Source organism: Mauremys reevesii, unplaced genomic scaffold (assembly GCF_016161935.1).
Source record: "Mauremys reevesii isolate NIE-2019 unplaced genomic scaffold, ASM1616193v1 Contig36, whole genome shotgun sequence".
NCBI lineage: Eukaryota > Metazoa > Chordata > Testudines > Geoemydidae > Mauremys > Mauremys reevesii.
The window spans coordinates 384,222-403,547 of NW_024100847.1; the positions used below are offsets into that span (position 1 = coordinate 384,222).

At 44.7% G+C, this 19,326-nt stretch overlaps 1 protein-coding gene and 1 long non-coding RNA gene across 5 annotated transcripts in view; both read left to right on the forward strand.

Moving 5' to 3' along the window:
• LOC120393911 (complement receptor type 1-like) overlaps positions 1-19,326 on the forward strand; it is a 404,201-nt gene that overhangs the window by 284,064 nt on the left and 100,811 nt on the right. The window lies entirely within an intron of this gene.
• LOC120393917 lies at positions 8,939-9,751 on the forward strand. The gene is made up of 2 exons (XR_005592160.1): positions 8,939-9,010; positions 9,661-9,751. It is a non-coding gene; the product is annotated as an uncharacterized LOC120393917 (long non-coding RNA).

The following is a 19,326-nucleotide window of genomic DNA, read 5'->3' on the forward strand; positions in this document are numbered from 1 at the left end:
CAGTGGGTCCTATGGGCATTTTAAACACAATGGTATTTTCAAAAGAGGAAGGAGGAAAAGGCCTATTGAAAGTTGTTGGGAGCTGACTTGAGATGAAGGGAAGTTGCTGTAAGTCACCTTAGTTGCCTGTCTCTGTTCTGTAGCATAGTGATTCTGCCCACAACTTTCCATACAATGAGGTTATGAAATGGAAATTGTTGAAAAAACACTTTAAGGTGGAGTTGAGGCCTCTCAGCTGCAGGAAAATAGTAAACATTTTTTTCATAAAATATGTAGAAATGCACCAAATTTGGTAAAAGGTTAGTGAGGGACTGGGATGGTGAAGTAAAATAGTGCTAGTTCAGCCTGGCAGTGATGTGTGCTTAGACTAAAGGTTTCTGCAGGCAGTAGGTGCTGTATGTGGCTCATTATCTCTCATCTTGCTGGTCACCCAGAGCTGCAGTTGTATGTGCATGTGTGTGAGATCATTTTTAAAACACATAAATGTAATTTTTTCGCAACTGGAAAAGCTTTCACTTTTACTGTAACGATGTCGTCTTTCCATGACTCTGCGTCTATCGGTTGGTTCTCAACATTGCTATCCTCCAACAGTCCCTCAGTTGCCATGTCCTCATATAAAGACTCTTCTTCCATTCCTACGTATAAAATACAAATATTTAACCATAAATATTTATAAAACATTTGTAATTTTTCATCAATTTGTTATAAAAATGGCCTTACCTCCACCTTCGAGTTGACTTCTTCCAAAGCGGCAACACATTTTTCACACGCTCTCCTTTTCCTCTTTACAACTAGCCGTGACTCCATAAAGTCTTCCTGTTGGGTTCAATTTCAGGATGAAATGTAGGGTTCAGCAACGGGTCTGCCTCTTTAGCAAAATAAGTGTAAATGGTTCTTCTCTTCTGAACATGAGCTGGTACACCCATGGGCAATTCCAGCTTCTTGGTGTCTGTAGGCATCTTGTAAAAGGACATAGCTGTTGTGTCTAGGCTACCAGTTTTAAAAGTGCCATTCGCAAAAATATGTAGTTTTATACACACAGTCAAATGCTCAGTGGCAAGAGTTTTTTCAAATAATCCCCACAATAGTCCTTTCCTGAAAGGCTCATTTTAGAATCTTGGTATGAAAGGATTGGATCAAAAAGTGTGTTCTGTGACGTAGCTGTAAGGCACTGAAAGACAGGGCCAGCTCCCAAGGTTCGCTGCCCAGAACAGCTATCATTTCGCTACTGACAGTCGCTGGAGTAGGATGTTTCGCTCTGCATGTGTTCAGTAACACAGCCTTATTGCTTTGTTTTTTGTATTTTCTAAAACCTTTTTTCTCTGCTCTGTGCTTATTTTTTCCTCTTTCTATTAGTTAAAAGTCATCGCTCCATACTAAACCTAACAATCTTTCTTCTCTTTAATAACCTTTTTCTTTTTTCCTCTAAACCTGACCTAAGCTTTCTTACCCTATTCTTTCAACCTTTTTCTCTAAACAATCAACCAAATGTATCAAAGCACAAGCATGCAACATTCCACCATTCATACATAAAAAATACTGTAATAAAAAAAAATTCAAAATGGCTGATGGTGTCAAACCTTGATACCAATGGAACCAGGACTACAGGGCAGGACATAAGCCCTAAATGGGGTGTGGAACCCTGCCAAAAATACAGGGTGATGAATACTATCGAGCTGTATACTATTATATAACACTGCTGGGAGTTACTTGCATAGCCTTTGACACTTGTACTCTAGCCTTCAGGAGACTTAAGCATGTGACTAATTGCAAGAAGTCATTGGGCCATTAACATGTGCGGTAGTGTTCTGCAGAGTCAGCTCCTTAATAAACAGAAGGCAACTTTTGTGCCTTCCCTGAATCAAGAGAGAAGTTCTCTATCATTATAACAAGTTCTAACTTTGCATGGATACAATTATTCTTTTTTGAACTCCATGTAGTAATGGTCAATTTCTGATAGTGTTAATCACTAATGAAAGCTTATTTCTACAAAGGAAGAAAGCATCACAAATAATTTTCAGGATATTCTTGTTCTAGGGGGTAAGGAGAATATCTGTCATTGAGTTTAAATGAGGAAAAGGCAATTTTTATTTACCTAAACTCAGGATTCAGTGGGACTGATAACAGGAAATTGCTTGACAAAATGCATAATTAATCCATGGAACACATTGCCATGAGACTTTGAAGTAAAGAGCTTGGTAGAATTCAAAGAAGGCTGAGCTACTCAAACTCTTGTCCTGCAAACACTTAAAACTGTTTTTAATGTCACTCATGAACTATCCCATATAAATCAGTGGATCTACCCAGGTGAATATAGTTATGCATGTGATTGTTTCAGAGTCTGGGTCTTAATTTGGCAATATGAATATATGCACTTGGGATAATTTCGTTGGCTTATAGTTTTACTCCTCTTTAGGATATGAGGGGAACCATTAACTGTGGGACTAGGAGAAATCTTCCCCCTGGCCACCTGTGGGCATAATTATCCATAATGTAGGTTTTACAGGTTTCTCTGTAGCTTCTGGGGCTGGCCATTGTCAGAAAGGAGATGAGCCTAGACCAGGATTTCTCAGCCTGTGGGTCGGGACATAAAATAGGGTTGCCAGAAGGCTTGTTTCAAAGGGTCACGTGGCAGCTCCTGTGGGTCTCACCGCCCTGCTCTGGGTGCTACAACCACCAGGATGCCAGCGCCACTCAAGTTTGGCCCAGCTGTCATGATAACAGCAGCCTGGGTAGGCAGAGGCAGATTAGGGGTTTGTGGAGCCAAGGGCCAGAGCAACTGGGGGGTCCCTTCCCACCTCTTCTATCCTGCAGTCTCCCCATCTTCCTTCCCAGGCACTCCAGCCAGGGAGCGGGGTCGGGGCATGGAGACTTGCCCTGCCCACCCGGCACTCCTGCAAGACCCTGTGCCCGCTCCCTGGCAGGAGTGCTGGGTGGGTACAGGTAGTGAGTTGGGGTACAGGGACACCCATTTTTCTGGGGAGCCCCCAATTGGCCAGGACCCCTGGGCAAGGGCTGCATTGGGTCAGTGGCTAATGTGCCATGGTGGGTAGGCCAAATCTGAGTGGCACTGACCCCATGAGCCAGGTCACAACTCCACTCAGACAAATTTGATCCAGTTGAGGGGCGGGGGCCAAACTGTAGTGACGTTACAATCCTGGAGGTTGGAACTACTGAAGCAGAGACACCAGCTCAGCAAACTCCTGGGCACAGAAACTGTGGGGTGAGTGCCAGGCAGGGCCCAACACTCCTGGGATATAGGACCTGACCAAAACCACCCCAGGGCCTCCATGCACACACTATTTACTGGGTCATGGCAGGCCATAAACATTTGCTAATGGGTCCTTAACCCAAAAAAGGTTAACCACTGGATTAGACCATTAGCTTGATCTGCCATAGTATTTGCTATGTTAGGGGGAGCAAGTTAGCATATCCCCTTTTTCTTTTTCCCATTAAGGTCATATGAGATGACACTAATATTAGTCTTGTTTTCTTCTAGGAAGACCGTGTAAACCACTAGAACTAGAAAATGGCAGAGTTGATTTGCCCGATCTCCAGTTTGGTGCAACAGCAAATTTCTCCTGTAGTGAAGGGTGAGTGGCAAGTTGCGGCTTTTGGCTAATTAATAGAACCTAGACTGGTGTAAAAGTGCTGGTGAAGTCTGGCAAAATGAGACTAGAAAGGCTGCTTAACTTCAAGAACATAAGTGAGTCATGTGCTATACATCTGTGGCCATGAGCTGGGCCCTTGTTAAGAATTATACCTGTGACTTTCAAAGGAGTTGAAGGATGCTAGCTACCTATTTATGACTGTCCTTTGGTGGGAGATGGGCACCTAACTCACTCAGGTGCTTTTGGAAATCCCAGCCTAAACCTTCAACAGGTCATCCCAGCAGCTGCTGGATCATGAGTCATAAGGGAAAGCTCCATGTGAAGGGTAATGTGACACTCACTGATCGGTGCCAATCTCTGCCATGTTACAGGGGCTGTTATTGGTCAGTCCTAGGGTCTTGAATCGGTGCTGGGATTGTGGGGCAGAATATTGCCCATAAAAGATAGCACCGGCTAGAAGCAGACTTTTTCCTACTCAGCAATAGTTATCAGGGTAGTGTCACGGTCAGTTGTTGCTTTTGTCCATATGGGTTATGTGACAAGCCTTGGGGAATCATAAATGGGTTGTGGCCTCATTTCACTGAGCAGTTGAGATAACAGAATAGATTGCATTGCATGAGGACCAGAAAACACAACCAACAAGTGCAGGTGGTTTTTTTCACTGTATCAAATCTTTAGAGGGCTTGGCCTGGCAGCAGGGGTTAAGTCCTCTGGGAAGAGGAGTCAGATGTCACTGGGTGGAAGCCGACCCTGAGTCTGAGTGAGGAGAGATGGTGGGGGAGGTAACTCCCTGATGGTGGCTGGTTTGCCAAACCCCATGCAAGTTAAATGCCTTTTTCTGTGGATTGGTTGTCAGCCTGCCTTCTGGGTGAAGTAGGCTGATCCACAGTTGAAGGATTTGTGGAGATAGGTTTTCTTTGCAGTAGCCTACATGGATTTATGGCCTTGGATTTGTGCAGGCCCATGAGTTCCCTGGGTTTAGTGTGTGGTTAGGTCTTGGACAGTTAAGATGCTCTGGTTTGAATATGGAAGGGAGATGGGGTCAGGTGGGTGACAGCTCAGGGCAGCTGACTTCTCCCCATCGCTTCTGTCAGGATGGGTTGTCTTTAGGTCTGACTTTTATTTTACAAAACATTGCTGGGGAGGAAAGGTAAGGGGAGCTGCTTAAGCTGAGTCATTGACAACTGGGGTAACACCTGGCATTCAGAGAAGAGGTGTCTAGTACTGCTGCAGATAAAAGCACAGTAATTCTAAGGTGTAGAATGGCGGCAGCTCTCATTTCAAACACTCTCCTACGTCTGAGAAACATAAGATGAGGCACAGCCTCCTAACCAGCAAGGCCAAACCCTTTTTCCGCATGAAAGCACCGTGAGCAGACCAGTTGTGTCTAAAATAACATGGTTTCCTGAGCATTAATTAAGTTCTATAGCAGGAATGATTAGAGCAGGAATGATTAGAGCCCTCTTCCCCCTGTTAGAGATATTTGCACTCCTTACTACTTGTATCTCCAATTTAGAAGAAGGATCACTTGTTCCCCTTTGCAGAGAATTAACAAGCATTCCCAAGCATCTGACGTGTAGACAAGAAGTGAGGCCACTCTCTTGCTAATAGTTTATAGCTCTAGATTGCCTTTAATTACTTAGAGTTCCTTGGTCCCATGGTGTTAGACATATCATGTTTTATAGCAGAAATGACCCTGATCAATCATTTGTCTCCAACTACTGGCATAAAGTAACCATGTTCCACCTTTCTGAACTATAGCCTAGTTCTTTGCTTACTTCAGTAATAAACCTGAACCTTTTTTCTTTCTTTTGTTACAGATTAATTGGACCGATTTCCACCCAATGTGTGCTTGCAGGAAATAGAGTTGATTGGGATAAGGAGGTTCCACTTTGCCAAGGTAAATTATTTTAAGGATTTTAAGAACAGTTCGCATCTGGAGATGATGCAGCATAGCTGGTGCTACAGAGGAGTCTCTGTTCTTACATCTTTGAATCCAAATAAGAGTAAAAACTTAAGGATGCATGTTTGGTTGGGGAGAGAATGAAATTATACTGTGGTTCACTGTGGTGTTTGGATGACTCCTACAGAATCAATGCTTAAAAACAAAGTCGCTTCTAGATTGTTCACCTGGCACTGTTTAATATTCATAATCCAACAGGCCTCATGGCACCTCTTCACTATTGTATCTGCATAATCCTGCTGTTCACTAAGTAAAAGGCATGATAATGACTTCAAGAAGTTTTGACCCTTCCCAAATCTGACCATTCACTTAAAATCTGAGGCTCTTTTGGAATGAATCACAATTAATTTGTCTCTACCTTAATTTGATTTCTTGGATGCTTTCTGGGCTTGGTCTGTCAATCATGCTGCTGATGGTCCAGTTTCTAGAATCAGCTGCTGCTACAAGAAATGTCCTAGCTTATTTTTCTGCTGGTGGAACAACATGACCTCTAGAGATGCTGGGGAGGAGGTTCTGGCTCCTTGAGGCTACTGTTGGGAAGGGGCACGCTCTGGTAAGGTCATCTTCCAGAGCTTGTGTTTTATGGAGCATCCTTCTTGAGCAATGGACGTACTGGGTTGGGTCAAGCCTAAAAGCAGAAAAACCTTCAGAATCTGAAAGGAGTCTTGCTTCAAATGTTAAAATGCAATGTTAAGTACCCTTCCAAATGGCTACATAGCTTTCTGGGGGGATCTGAGACAACTTTCTTAGTGAAAACTCTCTCTTCAGTTCACCTTCAATATGAACTTTAATTTTCATGTTGACATTCTTTGCTTCAGCAATACCTTGTCTTCCACCTCCTGATATCACCCATGGATCCCATACTGGTCAGAGTGGAGAAGAGTTTTCCTTTGGCTCAGCAGTAACTTACAAATGTGACCAGGGCTTCTCTCTTATTGGAGAGGCCTCCATTCGTTGTACAACAAAAGATAACGTCAATGGAGAGTGGAGTGGGCCTGCCCCTGAATGCAAAGGTTAGTAGCATCTGTTTAACAACTGGGATTGAGGCTTTTAGAGGCATGGTTTGGTGGGTTGCTAACTTCACTGCGTAATATAAAGCTCTCAAAAGCAGGAATGTGAATGTAAGATCACTTTAATGGTTTTAAGAACAGTCCATGACTGGAGACGCTGCAGTGTAACTGGTGTTAAATGTTCTTTGTGTGATTGTCTACACAGATTGCACTTGTGGAGTGCATGATCCCCGTGTGTGTGAGACAGGATCTTTTGAATAGCAGTGTCCACTGGGGCAGTGTCTGTTCCCTGGATGCCCTCGCACCATGTAGGTGAAGGTATAAAGGTCAAAGCCCCTCAGCTGTTGCCTATTGGATGAAGACCTCTGTCTCTGTCCCTTCTGACTGGGGTATCTCTAGGCGGCACAGTACCCTCCTTTCACCATATATTTCCCAGCACACACAGGTTGCCCAGGGACACTTGCTTCCTTTCTCTTCCGAGGATTTTTAACAGGTATAATTGGTACAGTTATGCATCCCCACACAGTTCTTCCTATGTAGGTCTACCTTATTTTTAAGTTTAAAAAGCATTACAGAGAGAACAACATGCATGCTAAAATTTTCCCATATTTAACCCCACCACATCTCTGGATTGTGGCAGGCATACTCCTTCATCTGCCACCCAAGGGGGATTCCTTCTGGTTATTAATTCATCACAGCTCTAGCTCAGAACAAGCACCTGATCCTTCAAAGTCTTTCCAAAGGATTGGGGCCCTCCATGGACAAGGGGTCCTATCCATTTGCTGGATCAGGAAGAAAGCCCTGAGGCTGTTAAAAAAACAAGCTATTTATCCAAAACGCTTTCTTTGTTGGTCCTGGGAGACTCCAGTTTGAACCGGTAGATGCACCTCTCTGGGGGCTGGTTTCAAAGGCTGATAAGGGAGGAAGTACACTAGCATCCTCCTCCCTCTAGCAAAGGTACCTGCAATGCCACTACACAGTCACAACGGCGTTTTAATACAATGGACCCCAAAGGTATTAACCCTAATTCAATAAGATGAAACTTCATTGAATTAAATTAATCTTAATTCCATACGGTTTGTTCAGGATATTGTCAGTCTGTCATCCAGCTCCAGGTTTCTGGTTTCCCAACTCAGCTCTCCTGGTATCGTCCCTTTAAGTATGTGGCGCCGTCTGGATGTGACATCAGGGAGTTTGTGAAACAGCCTGACTCTAAAAAGTGGGCATAACCTGCCAGTAGTCCCAACGTAATTGAAAATCCAGTGCAGAAAGAAACTATTTGCTGCAAATGCCCCTGGAGACTATTTCCTTTAAAAAAAATTCTAGGAAGAGGTTAAGCATTAGTCTGGTGTTCCTGTGTGGCATAGTTTTCAGTGTGAGTTGCCTGGGAAATAGGTCAGCTGCCATAAGTGCACTAGATTTGGTTGTTCCTTGTCTCAGACTTAACATGAACCTCTGTCTGGTCGGATACTGTGTCCTGCCCTAGAAGAGGCTGCATTTCAGTGGGGAAGGGGCTCCTGTAAAGTGCAAATCTGTGTAGTATCTAGAAAACCCCTCTGGGATCCTTCAAGATGCAAGTCACTATAGGAGTGTAAGACACTATTAAGGAGCAAGTTCTGCTCTTCATTCCACCAGTGAGAAGCCCAGGTGACTCCATTGACTTCCATGCACTTGTCCCTTGCTGTGGAAGAGCCCAACTGCAATAAAGGGAAGAGGTTTTTTACCACAAGTGTGCACAGGAACAAACTGCATGTTAACGATCCCAAAAAAGCATCTGTGCTCTTCTGCCCCAGCTGGTGACACCTCCATGAAATGCCAGTCGTGTAAAATACTGGATGGGATTTCTGTGTTTAACTCAAATGCTTTTCTTTAGGTCTTGGTTTTGTAGAATGATGGGACTGGAATCTAATGCCTCATTGTAGGTGTTGATTGGATCACTTGATAGTCACTCTGAGCTGAATCCTGAAAGGTGCTGAACACCTGCTATTCCAATTCACTTCAGTGTTGGCTCCACACTCAATCATGGACCCTCTTTCTCAATTGAGAGAGAGATTCACAGGGTAGCTGGTTTTATGGGTCGTTTATAAACCAAAACAACTGCAGTGAAATAAACTGTGGGTAAAGGGTCTTGGGTGTATCTGTTCTCCTCCATTTTGAGCAATAACCAGCATTCACAGTGCATCTGCTCCTCTCAATGAACTGCCTTCTCTTCTGCATTTTCTTTTCAGTTGGGTGTCCAAGCCAGAGGTGCAAAATGGAAGCATGGTCAATACATTGGATGAAAAAATGTGGTACACCATTAATGAAACCATTCCTTTCAAATGCTCTCCTGGGTACCAGTTTTCAAGCCATTCCTCCTGCCTGCAACAGACAGATTTAGTATTACTTGTTTATCGGACGGCACCTGGATGGCATTACCGAAGTGTGTAAGTATCACTGTTAAGTTGGGTTTCTTAATGCCTCTTCCCCAATTTCTAATATAAAGAATAGTAGTAACCATGCTTTGATTTAATGAAGCAAAGACTTAACTTCATGAGGTCTTTGTGATTGGGTAGGGACATGTGCCATTGAAACACCATATGGTGAAAAACATATTTATCTGAAAACAAAACAAATTATCTCTCACTACACCCATCTCCTATTTTTAAAAAATCTTTCTTCTTTTGATAGCAGCTTCTCCATGCAAAAAGTAAAATTTGGTGGGTAAAAATCACAACAGGAGGAAAACTTCCCTATTACAAACAGTCAGGTTTTCTAGGCAATTCAAGTGTATGTTACTAATTAGTGAGATATTGCAGTGTGCTCAGCTCTATGTAAAAGGAAGGCTGGTTCCTGCCCAATGTGTTTATAATTTATGTGCCAGAATCTTATGTTGCTCAAAATGTCATCACTGTTGCTTAGCAGTGTCAGTTTCTGTAGAATTGAATAGGACGTGAGGTGCGCAGCACCTTCAGGCCCTGAGGCAGATACATGTAACACACTGGATGATGGTTCAGACTCCAAAAGGAGCAAGCATACTTGAGAGGACAAGTCCTTCTCTTCTTCAGCATAAGCATGTTCCCTCTTTGATTTACAGAAAAAGCAAAGCACTTCTGGTGTGTGTGAGATGGTTCCTGAGAGCAGAGAGTTCACAGAGTGTGGTGTGCCTCTGGAGAAACTGAAAACTCTGCTGGAAGTGCGGAAACTGTATCTGGAGATTGAGACGCTGAAGCAGGAGCTAAAGACACAATGAATAGCTGAGACCTGTGAGCGATATTGTGATAAACTGCCTCCCCTTTGGCTGCAGTTCATATAATTACACTACATAAAGGATTATTCTTACTGATTTCATAGAACTTGCTAATATAGCTAATAGGCAGTAAATCAGAGATCAGATTTCCTTCTTGGGCACTATTTTTTAGGATTTTTTGTTCTTTCCCCTTGAATTTCACAAATTTCATTTTCCACTTGATGATAAAGTAGGGATTTCAGGTCCTCAGGTTTTAGGGGTTATAATGAAGGATCGAATTGAGATTTGGTTTTACTTAGGTAAGTTAACCAAGTAGCATGGAAGCAAACTATCAGTTGATACGAGCTTTAAATCCTATGCAAAAGGAAACTCAAGAGTAACTTCAGCTTTGTAGACATCCCACAATTACTGTTTACATTTAACTTTAATGCACCAAAACATACACATTCAAAGTGGTGAATGGGTATTAAACTTCCCGATTTCCACACACCTTAAGAGCAGTGATGTTAATAAATTCCTGCACCACGCTAAACATGTGCAGAGACTGAAAAAAGCCTATTCTCTGCCTTGTCTGCTCAATTACAAAGTCAGCAGGATGCTTCCTTTTTAGGGACTCTCAGCCTTGCCAAACTGAACAGAGCTATTTTTGAAATCTGTTCTCACCCGTGGCACTTCTATAGCTGTACTCAGCCCCACTCACGTTAGGAGTAGATGATACAATCTCAAGTGTAGAGAAGCAACCGTCTGAGCCATTGCCCCAATAAATGATAGGGGTGTTCTCTAACCTACACCTTTGTGATCAAGTAATTATTCCTGCCCTGCAGGGCTACAATAAAATGCAATTGTAATAACTGCCGCTTGTCTTTGTTTTTATAACTTTATCCCTTTGGCTGTAAGACAGGGAGATGCCCAGTGGGTTTAACGGTTCGTTTCACTGAGAGTGAAGAACTAATTCCTTCTCATCCTACAGACCAGTGATTAGTCTGACTGAGCCCATGGAGACTGACCCTTCCCCTCGCACCTAGAGTGGTCAGCGTTGAATTGAACTGGCAAGGTAGTGGAAGGGAAGCTTGTCCTGTGGAATAAGGAGGGCCTGCCAGTTTCTAGTATTTTTTTTTTTACCACTGTTGATGGACCCAGAGGGATCACGGATTCAGCTACATTCCTGGGGGAACAGCAGGGATTAATTTGGCCAACAGGATAAGTAGGAAAGATGGTTGGTAAATGCTTCTGTTGCAGAAATCATTGCTGCAGTGGAGGCTTTGATCAGGAAGGGTTAGCACAGTGCTGCTCTGAAAATAACAGGAGTACTTGTGGCACCTTAGAGACTAACAAATTTATTTGAGCATTAGCTTTCGTGGGAGATAAGCATGGGGAAATAGTTAATTATTTCATTTAAAATTAACTATTTCCCCATGATTATCTCTTCCCCACCCACCCCCCACCCCAAGTTCCTTACATCTCCTTGTTAATTGCTAGAAATGGGCCATTTTCATTACCACTACAAACAGTTATTTTTCTCTCCTGCTGATAATAGCTCACCTTAACTGATCACTCTCGTTAGAGTGTGTATGATAACACCCACCATTGTTTCATGTTCTCTGTGTGTATATAGATCTTCCTACTGTATTTTCCATGACATGCATCCAATGAAGTGGGGCTGTAGCCTACGAAAGCTTATGCTCAAATAAATTTGTTAGTCTCTAAGGTGCCACAAGTACTCCTGTTCTTTTTACAGATACAGACTAACACGGCTGCTACTCTGAAATCTGAGAATAATGTCACTTGTGATTGTCCCTATGCCAGAACTGTAACGGTGCTGCAGCCTCCTCCAGTGAGAAACCTTAGCTGCATAAAGCCAGGAGCAGCTAATGGAAAAAGAACAGCAGCAGAGAAATAACATGCAAACTCAGCCTTTGTAGGTGGGGGAAGCTTCTATCTCCATGGACCTGGGAGGGCTACTGAGCTCACAGAGTGGGGCAGGGGGTGACTTGCTGTTGGGAGAGCTGGTGGTATCAAAGAGCAGGAATTTAAATCCACCCCGGGGATCCTTAGGAGTTCAGCCCAGAAGTTAGTGATTCAGCACATCCAAGCTGCGTCTCTGGCTGTTAGCTGTGCTTGGGGAGTTCTGGCTGCTTGTCTCACCTGTGCTCTGCAGCGTCACATTGCAATGCGCCAGCACACCCAAGCAGTCTCTCTAATTGCAGAGACTGAGTTGAATTTGACCCACAACCTCTGACTTCTCATCATGGCTCCTTTCCTGGACTATCCTGGAGGAAGGTAGGCAATGTGATCTTCTCTATGTGCCCGTCTACCACTAGAGGCCACTCTAATAATCATTTTGTGCACTACCTACCCCACTCTTCTGGATACAATCCTATCACCCTTACTCATATTGAATAATACTTCACTCCACAAGCAGCCTCATTTGCTAATTTTTCTACACCTCTGAAGTGTAAGAAGTAAATGCGGTTAAACAGAGGGATACAATCTCTAACTCATTTCAGTTTGCTGTTCATGTTAAAAATGGTTTGTCACTGTTACCTTTCCTGACTGATCGTTCACTGCCATCTGTGATATCAAGGGAATATACTGAATGTGTTTGACATTTGTAGGTTTCAGAGGAGTAGCCATGTTAGTCTGTATCAGTAAAAACAATGAGGAGTCCTTGTGGTACCTTAGAGACTAACAAATTTATTTGGGCATAAGCTTTAGTGGGCTGAAACGCACTTCATCTGACGCATGGAGTGGAAAGTACAGTAAGCAGCTATAAATATACAGCAATGAAAAGATGGGAGTTGCCTTAACAAGTGGGGGATGATGATGCACTGGAGAGGTTTTAGTTGGGTCTGTAAGTGATGGCTAGTGGCGTTCTGTTACCATCTTTGTTGGGCTTGTCCTATAGTAGGTGATTTCTGGGTACTCTTCTGTCTCGATCAATCTGTTTCTTCACTTCCCCAGGGGTGTATTGTAGTTTTAAGCATGCTTAATAGAGATCCTGTAGGTGTCTGAAGGCTTGGCTGTAGAAAATGGATTGTGTGATGTGGTCTGGATAAAAACTAGAGGCATATAGGTAAGTATAGCGGTCAGTAGGTTTCTGGTATAGGGTGGTGTTTATGTGGCCATCGCTTATTTGTACTGTAGTGTCCAGAAAGTGGATCTCTTGTGTGGACTGGTCCAGGCTGAGGTTGATGATGGGGTGGAAATTGTTGAAGTCCTGGTGGAATTCTTCCAGGGCCTCCTTCCTTGGCCTCCTTCCCAGATGAAGAAGATGTCATCAGTGTAGTGGAAGTAGAGGCGCAAGGGGACGAGAGCTGAGGAAGTGTTGTTCTAAGTCAGCCCTAAAAATGTTGGCATACTGTGGGGCCATGTGATTATGAATAGCAATGCTGCTGACTTGAAGGTACAAATCGTCCCCAAATCTGAAATAGTTGTGGGTGAGGACAAAGTCACAAAGTTCAGCCACAAGGTTTGCTGTGATAGTACTGGGGATGCTGTTCCTGACGGCTTGTAATCCATCTTTGTGTGGAACGATGGTGTAGAGGGCTTCTATATCCATAGCGGCTAGGATGGTGTTTTCTGGAGGATCACCAATTGATTGTAGTTTCCTCAGAATTCAGTCGTGTCTCGAAGATAGCTGGGAAAGCTGGTAGGACAGGGTCTGAGGAGAGAGTCCACATAGCCAGACAATCCTGCTGTCAGGATGCCAATGCCTGAGATGATGGGGCGTCCAGGATTCCCAGGTTTATGGATTTTGGGTAGCAGATAGAATACCCCTGGTCGTGGCTCTAGGGATGTGTCTGTGTAGATTTGTTCCTGTGCTGCTTCAGGGAGTTTCTTGAGCAAAGGGTGTAGTCTCTTTTGGTACCCCTCAGTGGGATCAGAGGGTAATAGCCTGTAGAACGTGGTGTCAGAGAGCTGCCTAGCAGCCTCTCGTTCATACTCCGACCTATTCATGACAACAGCACCTCCTTTGTCAGCCTTTTTTATTATAATGTCAGAGTTGTTTCTGTGTATGGCGTTGTGTTCTGCACAGCTGAGGTTATGGGGCAAGTGATGTTGCCCACTGCCGGCATCTACAAGCCTGCCCCCCGCCCCCCGCCACTGCAGTATGCAGCGTAGTGGAGACCTCCTCGCCACCTCTGTGTGCCGCCGTGCCGGGAGCTCAGCTGCACTGCCCCAGGGCCCCCCAGGAGGAGAGGTGAGTGGTGCCGGCGGCACCGGCTTGCCATGGTCCCCCCGATATCAGGACAAAGTGCATCCCGACCAATGTAAGGTCGGGAAGCGGGACAAGTTCCCTAAAATCGGGACTGTCCTGATAATATCGGGACGTCTGGTCACCCTACCACTGAACAGCACACTAACCCACAGAAACCTTCCTACCAACTCTACAAGATGAAGGACTCCTGACAGTTGAAACAATAGACTGGACTTCTACATGGAGTGCTTCCGCCGACGTGCATGAGCTGAAATTGTGGAAAAGCAACCCTTTGCCATAGGATGTTGTGAAGGTGAAGACTAAAGAAAGGAAAGAATGAGACCACAGAATAAGGACAGTGCACTTCAGAAAAAGCAGACCTCAACAAACTCAGAATTTGTAGGGAAGAAAACGGGGTGGGAGGAAACCTTAAGAGAAGTAGCAGCAAAGAATCCTGTGGCACCTTATAGACTAACAGACGTTTTGCAAGAATGCAAGAAGTGGGTATTCACCCACGAAAGCTCATGCTGCAAAACGTCTGTTAGTCTATAAGGTGCCACAGGATTCTTTGCTGCTTCTACAGAACCAGACTAACACGGCTACCCCTCTGATACTTAAGAGAAGTAGGAGTTCAGGAGAGCTGAGGGTTTCTCAAGGAGACAGTATTAAAGGCACAATGGCAAACTATCCTGATGCACACAACGCACAGTCAACCTGTGGAACTCTTTGCCAGAGGATGTTGTAAAGGCCAAGACTATAACAGGGTTCAAAAAAGAACAAGATACATTCATGGAGGATAGGTCCATCAATGGCTTTTAACCAGGATGGGCAGGGATGGTGTCTCTAGACTCTGTTTGCCAGAAGCTGGGAATGAGCAACAGGGGATGGATCACCTGATGATAACCTGTTCTGTTCATTCCCTCTGAAGCATCTGGCATTGGCCACTGTTGGAAGACAGGATACTGGGCTAGATGGACCTTTGGCCTGACCCAGTATGGTCATTCTTATGTTCTTTTCTCTGGCATAGCACTGGTCTACATTTAAAAATTAGTTCGACTTAGCTCTCTTAGAGGTGTGAATTTTTCACACCACATAGCACTGTAATTAAGCCAACCTAGACCCTGGTGTAGACACAGCTAGGTCAACAGAAGAATTCAGCTAGTAACCTAGCTGCCCCCACACTGGGAGGTGGTTTACTAGAGTGATGGAAAGCCCCCTTCCATTGATGCAGAAAGTGTCTGCACTGTGGTGCTGCAGCAGCAGAGCTGCAGCTATGTAGCTGTAGCACCACTCTGGGCAGTGCTTACTTGAGGTGGCTCCCAGGAAGCGGCTGGCAGGCCCCTAAGGTAAGTGTCAGAAGCTGCATCCTCCTCCCCAGCAGAGTGTGTGCAGACCAGTCCACCTTGCTCATGGCAGAGCCAAGGAAAGGAGGCACCTGCCTCTGCACATGCTGATTCTACACAGGGCAGGCTGGGGCTGAGCACTGCTAGGCTGCTGCCCAGTTCACTTACCCACATTAGCAAGCAGGGATTACACCATTGTCCCAATATTCAGGTACAATTTTGCATTTGGTAGTGAAATAGAAAATTAGTTGATTGGGAATGTCCCATTAACAGGGGCAGCTTCAGGCACCAGCACACCAAGCGCGTGCCTGGGGCGGCAAGCCACGGGGGGCGCTCTGCCGGACGCCGCAAGGACAGCAGGCAGGTTGCCTTCGGCAGCATGCCTGCAGAGGGTCCACTGGTCCCACAGCTTCGGCGGACCTCCCGCAGGCGGGCCACCGAATCCGCAGGACCGGGGACCTCCCGCAGGCAAGCCGTCGAAGACAGCCTGCCTGCCATGTTTGGGGCGGCAAAATACCAGTCGTTAAACCCGACTGAATCGGTTATCTACTGGCATTTTTGTTTTTTCAGGTTGTTTTCTGGTGTAACGCAAATTTACGGTAGTTTACAGTTCTGAACCACAGTGCATACTGTAGGACAAACTACAGTGGACACATAATAACACGTCAGAAGCAGAGACTGCACAGTTCTTTGCAATGGCTAGCTAGCTAGCTAACGGTCTTCAGCCGAAAACCCCACCTGAAATGGCAATGGCAAGGGAGGAGCCAACTACCAAAAAACAAAAAAGACAGTGCAGATATAGGACAGAATGGGAAGCCACTTACACCTGGATTCGGAAATCCTATGAGTATGATTCAAAAGCCTTTTGTAAAGCATGCAGGAAGGAATTTACCATTTGCCATGGCGGTCAGTCTGATGTTAAGCATCATGCTGAATCAAAAAACCATGGACAAAACACCCAAACTCACAAGAGCAATATCTTGGTTTCACATTTTTTCAGCAAGCCAAATGAATCCTTCAATAACAAGCTTATCACTACTGAACACTAACTCAAGTTTACCACACAGTAGTCCATCAACACTCCTATCACTCATGTGACTGTGAACTTAAACTGGTACTTACCTTGTATCCAGATTCAACGATTGCAAAGCACGTCAGCTGTGGCGGGACTAAAGCAGAGGCATTGATCAAAAATGTGCTGTCACCATTCTCGACAGAATTTTTAAAAGACCTCAGCAAGCCAGATGGTCCCTATGTCTTAGTTGCCACAGATGCATCTAACAAGGGCAATGTGAAAACTTTCTCCTTATCACTGAGATACTGGACACCTGAACATGGGGTCCAAGATAAACTGTTAGACTTCTATGAGCAAAGCGAAGAGACCACAGAGGCAATAAGCAACACATTACTTGAAAAACTTGCGACACACAAACTAGACCTGAACAAAGTGTCTTCCTACTGTGCTGATAATGCAAACGTGAATTATGGAAAGCGACAATCAGTGTACCAGAATTTAAAGACACAAAATGAAAATATCTTGCCCGCAAACTGCCCTGCCCATGTTGTGCACAACGCCGTGAAACATGGTAGCAATACCCTACAAGTTGACATTGAGACTCTGGTGATTAAGATGTTCAATCATTTCACCAGTTCTGCTAAGAGAGTAGCAGCATTGAAGGATATGTTTGACTTTGTGGATATGGAGTATGCCACTTTACTGCGCCATGTTCCGACGCGCTGGTTGAGTCTTTTCCCAGCTGTAAACAGGCTTGTAAATATGTGGCAGACTGTTAAGTGCTACTTTGTTTCTCTGGGCAGTGAGAAGTGTCCAAAATGTCTACGGATGCTGTTCTCAGACAGGGAAAATGGTGAACAAGGTGTGGAGCATAGCAAAGTTGAGGTTCATCTGTTTTTCCTCCAGAATGTCCTGAAAATCTTCACTGATACTGTGCTCTGTTTGGAAAATGAGAGTATGACAGCATGTGAACTGTATGACATAATGAATACGCTGAGAATTAAACTTCAGCAACGGAAAAATGACACATTCTTTGACGCCAAGGTTGAAAGTGCATTAACTGAGATGCTGCCTGTCACTGCTGCATGTCTCCAGAAAGACTTCATGAAATTTTACGATGTGTCAATCCTATATTTGGAGAAATGGTTTGATTTTTCAACAGCTGGCTACTCGTTCAATACCCAGTGCTTGAACATCAGAGTTAATAGGGTATTCAAATTCAAGGATCTGTCTGCAGCCATGACAGCTGTAAACCTTCAGAAAACAGTGGATCTTGATCAGCTCAGTGATGAATACTGTATCATTAAAAACATCAACTCCAAGTTGGAGCCTGGAAACTATTCAGTTGGGGAACTCTGGTCTCAAGTGCTCAGAAACAAGGACAGTAGCACTGAATTCCTGAACATGCCAAAGCTGGTGTCATACGTGCTCAGTATACCCGTACACAATGCATACTCAGAACATGTATTTTCAATCATTAAAGGTGCATGGACTGATGTCCGGAATCGAAGCAACATAGACTTGGTGCAGAGTGAAACCCTTGTCAAAATGAATTTCCGGATGAGTTGCAAGGACTTCTAGAGCTTTGTGATTGCCCAGAAGCAAGTTATGGCTATGGCAAAGTCAGCCAAACAGTACTAGACTTCTGGCATATCTGAGAGATATGCAAATTGGGAAGTTGATTTATTGACTGAATAAAAAACCCGGCCCTTTACCCCTGTTGTTTGTTTAGTGTACAAATAAATCTGTATGTTTAAATCTGTATTACGACTAAGTCTATAATTTAGACTCACTGATTCCAGAGCTCTGTGATGTAGTTTGCTTCAGCTGTCAGTGGCTGAAGCTGGGGCTGAAGGCAGGACTGGGGGCCTCCCCTCTGTGACTGCGGCTGAAGCCAGAGCTAGAACCGGGACCCTTCATTCCCCTGCCCTGCAACTGGATCTGACTTTGCAACCAGGATCCTGCGCCCCTGTCCTGCAGCTTCAGCCGGGGGCTGGAGCTGGAGCCCTGTGCCCCTGGCCCTGTGGCTTCTACTGGGGGCTAGAGCTGGGGCCATGAGTCCTTGCCCTGTGGCTTGTGGTGCGGGCTGCAGCAGGGGCCGGACAACCCTCTTGCAGCTTCCTAGGGCCCTCTCATGGCTCTGTGCACCTGTGCCGTCGTCGTCATCGTCTCTCCCTCGCTCGCCCAATGTGTCCTGATATTTCACTCTTGCGATCTGGTCACCCTATTCAGTGGTGTAGTGGAAATACTCCTTGAGTCAGAGACGGTGAAAGTAGGATTCCAGGTCACCACAGAACTGTATCATGTTCTTGGGGGTGGTGAGGCAGAAGGAGAGACCCCAAGATAGGACAGATTCTTCTGCCGGGCTAAGAGTACAGCTGGATAGATTAACGATATTGTTGGGTGAGTTAAGGGTACCTCTGTTATGGCCCCTTGTGGCACGTAGGAGCTTAGATAGATAGTGTCCTTTTTCCTCTGTAGAGAAGCAAAGTGTGTGTTGTAAATGGCTTGTCTAGTTTTTGTAAAGTCCAGCCACTAGGAAGTTTGTGTGGAAGGCTGTTTTTTTTTATGAGAGTCTCCAATTTTGAGAGCTCATTCATGATCTTCTCCTGTTTGCTGCACAGGATGTCGATCAGGTGGTTCCGCAGTTTCTTTGAGAGTATGTGGCACATTCTCTCACTATAGTCTGCTATAGCTCTACAAAAAGCAATTTTCCCTCTGTTGATATTCACCCCTTCTTGTCAACTGTTGGGAATGGGCCACATCCACCCTAATTGCATTGGCCTCGTTAGCACTGACCCCTTCGTAAGGCAACTCCCATCTTTTCATGTGCTATATATTTATACATGCCTAGTGTATTTTCCACTCCATGCGTCTGATGAAGTTATAGTTATAGTTATAGTCCACAAAAGTTTATGTCCAAATAAATGTGTTAGTCTCTAAGGTGCCACAAGGAC